General features: G+C 49.8%; 1 pseudogene; it reads right to left on the bottom strand.

Annotated features, from left to right (window-relative positions):
- Positions 1 to 2,387: 2,387 nt before the first annotated feature.
- LOC129115795 (relaxin-3 receptor 1-like) lies at positions 2,388 to 3,679 on the bottom strand (annotated as a pseudogene).
- Between the last annotated feature and the right edge of the window lie 1,178 nt (positions 3,680 to 4,857).

Raw genomic sequence — 4,857 nt, 5'->3', positions numbered from 1 at the left:
TAATAACAAATCTGCTCACAACAGTCACATGACTTATTTTATCTTCGGTTCCTTCATCAGATCTGAAGGAAATTAAAAAGCAGCTCAAACATCTCCTCCATCGTCTCAGAGGAACCTGTGCTGATGGGAACAAGATGTACATTTGGTTTCCAATAAAAAAGATAAACCACGACCGGACTCATAACAACTTTACAGAAATGAACTGAAACTAAAACAATTTGTTTGTATTTTCATAGATTTATTAAAAAAACATGAGAACATGTAATATTTATTATGCAGTTTTTAGATGGATTACAGTTTATAATGTTATGCAAAATAATGTCATTTAGAGTTTTGGCACAAACTTGACTATTAAAGTCTGAATCCCGATTGGTTGACAGAAACCATGGCGACCAAAAGTCATAATAACTTCTAACCCCAAACATGAACTAAAACTGAACAACAGGCAGCGTTTTTGTTCTAATTAGATGAAAAGAACTTCATGAGAAAGTCTTTTATTTGTGCTTTCTGTGTTTATGTAAACTCATGTTTACAACGTTTACTGCAGTGACTGAAGGGAGGGAGAAGCCTCTGCTTCATGTCTTAAAGCTGCATTCTTTCGTGGGAAAACGCACGAAAGAATGAATGTTGTTGGTAAAGAGATTTAAAGTCATAATGGGATTCTTCTGGTTCAAGAAAAATAATTAAATCTGCATCAATAGAAAAAAATATGTTTTATTTGTTTGTTTTAATACTGAAATGATCTACATAACTCAATTAAATACTCAATAAAGTAATTTCTCAACATTCACTGACTCCAGCTTCTTCAATGCTTTTCTTTTTCTTTTTTGATAGAAAACTGAATATTTGGGTTGAAACAAACAATCGTTTAGAAGGCTTGAATTCTTATGGTTTTATCAAACTTAAACAAACAATTTTCACTATTTTCATCAAATCTTGTACCAAACGATGAACCAAGAAAATAATTGGCTACTAATTGGTTACTTGATCATATTTATCACTTTGTAGTTATAATAGTTAAATATGTACTTTAAGATGCTTTTTATTTGCTGAAACTCAGTTAAATTTGTTGAAATGATTTCAATATTTACGTCCCTGGACCCTGATTGGTTGAATGTGGCAGCTTTAGTCTTCAAAGTGGGACAACAGACACACTAGTGCACAGTCTGTCAGTGGTGAGGCAGAGCATGTGAACTTTAAATGTCTCTTTAAAGAAGAAGAAGACATTTAAGAGACGTTCCTCTCCATCTCCTCAGAGTCAGGCACACACTGCAGCTCCGAGGCCTCTGGCATGTAAACACTTCAAACATCCGAACCCCTGAACGCACCACAGCCTGCTGCCTGCCACATGTAAACACAGACCTGGTTCAATGTCAACACGAGTTACACAGTTTATTCTCCAAACATTGTTTTTTTAAGGTTGCATTGGCATTTTTTTAATATACATTCACTTACTCAAGCTCGAACATTTGACACATCAGCCAAACAGATAAGATGAATAACAATAATAACAATAATAACAATAATAACAATAATAACAATAACAATAACCAGCAGCAGCATCACTCAGAGACGCAGCTGATGGTTTTACGCACGCGTGATGCGTCCTCTCCTTCATGGTTCACACTTTTAAATGGTGATTAAAATACACACAATCCCTCTGATGCAAAGTCAAACACATGTGCAGAACGCCACGGAGAGATGAGATGCCTTCAGTAGTGTTCGGACTGCGTTGGAACGACGACCCTGCAGTGATGGATACACGCTGACGCTCCGGGAACACCTGTGGCACAAAGAGCAGCTTCCAGTGCTCCTCTCTGGACCCGGTCCACCAGACCCTGCAGAGATGGATCCTCACGCTGATGCTCCTCTCTGACCGGAACACAAAGACCAGCTTCCAGTGCTCCTCTCTGGACCGGTCCACCAGAGCATGCTCCTCTCTGGACCGGTCCACCAGAGGATGCTCCTCTCTGGACCCGTCCACCAGAGCATGCTCCTCTCTGGACCGGTCCAAAGAGGATGCTCCTCTCTGGACCGGTCCACCAGAGGATGCTCCTCTCTGGACCGGTCCACCAGAGCATGCTCCTCTCTGGACCGGTCCACAGAGCATGCTCCTCTCTGACCGGTCCACCAGAGCATGCTCCTCTCTGGACTTTGGACCGGTCCACAGAGGATGCTCCTCTGGACCGGTCCACAGAGGATGCTCCTCTGGACCGGTCCACAGAGGATGCTCCTCTCTGGACCGGTCCAAAGAGGATGCTCCTCTCTGGACCGGTCCACAGAGGATGCTCCTCTCTGGACCGGTCCAAAGAGGATGCTCCTCTCTGGACCCGTCCACAGAGGATGCTCCTCTCTGACTCTCTGCTTCACTTCTGCAGCCCGTCCGTGTCGCACTGGTCCGTCAGCAGCACCGACAGTCTGCAGTTGTCCGTCTCCACGGTGTTCAGCGGGATGACCACCTGCGTCGTCCGGCTCGGCTCTCACCGTCCCGGAGAACGGACGCAGGTGGCAGCCTGTGGAGCGGCCGGGGAGGAGATCCTCCAGAACAGGTCCTTCATCTTCTGGCGGAACTCGCGGCGCATGAGGCAGTACAGCACCGGGTTCAGGCAGCTGTTGGTGTGCGCCAGGCACACGGTCACCGGGTGCACGTAGGTGTGCACCATGTAGTACGTCCTGTCCCAGTTCACCACGTTGAACTTCACCAGCACCCCCACAGGGTGATGGCGTGGTTGGGCATCCAGCAGATGAAGAAGGAGAGGACCACGATGGTGACGGAGCGGGTGACCCGGGACCTGCGCCTCACCTGTCCTCTGCTCACCTGTCCGCTGCTCACCTGTCCGCTGCTCACCTGTCCTCTGCTCACCTGTCCGCTGCTCACCTGTCCGCCGCTCACCTGTCCGCCGCTCACCTGTCCGCTGCTCATGCTGTGCCGCCGCACGAGCGCAGCAGCAGCAGGTAGCAGGCGCTGACCGTCAGCATGGGCAGCACGAAGGCCAGCAGGATCTTCTGCAGGTGGTACAGGCCGAGCCACGCCTGCCCGTCCGGGAAGCCCAGCAGACACAGCCGCTCCCCGGCCACGCTGCGCACCGTGGAGAACAGGACTGTGGGCAGCGTGGCGGCCGTGGCGCTGACCCACAGCCCGGCGATGACCCACCGCACCGGCACCAGCCTCCTGCGGGGCCGGGCCTGCAGCGCCGAGGCCACGGCCCAGTAGCGCGTCACGCTCATGGCCGTGAGGAAGAACACGCTGGCGTACATGTTCATGACGGTGACGGACAGGACGATCTTACACATGGCGTCTCCGAACGGCCAGCTGAAGTCCAGCGCCGTGTCCACCGCCCAGAACGGCAGCGTGAGCACGAACTGGAAGTCCGTGACGGCCAGGTTGAGGATGAACAGGTTGATGCTGGAGCGCCGGGTGCGTCCGCGGCGCTGCCTCATGAGGAGGAACACCAGCAGGTTCCCCAGCAGCCCGGCGGCGCACACCACCGAGTACACGCACGAGACCAGGATGCTCAGCGCCGGGGAGCCGTCCGCCGGCACGGACAGGTCGGACAGGTCGGACAGGTCGGCCAGGCGCTCCTGGCCCGGGTCGGACCGGTTCCAGCTGGAGTTGGAGGTCCAGGGCTGCTCCATGGTGTCTGCTGACAGACTCACCTGCTGATCTCCCGCAGAGGACCGGCCCGCGCGGACAGGTGCGCACAGCTCGCGCTCATGCTGCTGAGCTCCTCGAGCTGCTTCTGCTCAGCCCCGTGCACGCGCAGCTCGCTTTATGTGCGGCGGGTGCACGAGGAGGCGCGTGCCCGACGGAGGGACTGGCGACGTCTCACAGATGTGGAACCACTGTGTGATGTTACACCAGAACAGGAACAGTTAAAGGAACGTTCTCCAAACACGTCTGCTGCTTCATAAGTAAGGGATAATGCCCGACGAGGTGTCCATTATCAGGAATTAATGGACGACGTGTTGGTTTAGTTGAACAAACCTCCGCTTCGCGTCGGACGGTTCACGCCTCCACGTCGTCCATTAATTCCTGATAATGGACACCTCGAAGGGCATTATCCCGCTTATACCACGGTCACTTACCAACGGTGACCAAATTAAGAGCATTAATTTATATTTTCATGCGTTTTACAATTCAAATATAAAGTTTTCCACAAAGCATAACTTTGTTTCCCTGGTTACGCCTGAGAGTCTGACTAATACCCGGAACCACCATTACACGCCCGTTGGGTTCTCATGCAACGGAAACGTTGTTCACTCCTCCAGTAATTAGGACGAACCATAGCTAGGACTTTAGAACGGGAGGTATTATAGTCCGCTCAGCTTTCATGGTCGAGGCTTGAATTGTAAACGGCTTTGACTGCGGTCCCGTTGTTATGGTTACTAATTTTAGAGACGATACGCCAGCTGCATTAATTGAGAACGGTAAACAGACAATTTGACGGAACTACTTGTCCAGGTGTCCGTATATCAGGAGTTAATGCACACCCTGCAGCCAATCAGAATCGAGTATTCCCGCAGACCGTGGTATAAAGAGTGTTAATGTTCACCAACACACCTGACTACAGGTAACCCTAACCCTAAACCTAACTGTTGGTTGTTTAGTTGTCTAAACCTAACTGTTGGTTGTGTTGTCTAAACCTAACTGTTGGTTTAGTTGTATAAACCTAACTGTTGGTTTTGTTGTTTAAACCTAACTGTTGGTTTTGTTGTCTAAACCTAACTGTTGGTTTTGTTGTCTAAACCTAACTGTTGGTTTGTTGCCAGGAAGAACAAAAACCCACACAGGGCAGGAAAGGATGGAGGCAAACGGGTGAAACAAAACTGTAGGAATTTGAATAACAATATATGGAA

Source organism: Anoplopoma fimbria, unplaced genomic scaffold (assembly GCF_027596085.1).
Source record: "Anoplopoma fimbria isolate UVic2021 breed Golden Eagle Sablefish unplaced genomic scaffold, Afim_UVic_2022 Un_contig_12459_pilon_pilon, whole genome shotgun sequence".
Classification (NCBI taxonomy): Eukaryota; Metazoa; Chordata; class Actinopteri; order Perciformes; family Anoplopomatidae; genus Anoplopoma; species Anoplopoma fimbria.
This window is presented reverse-complemented; position numbering and strand designations above follow the sequence as displayed.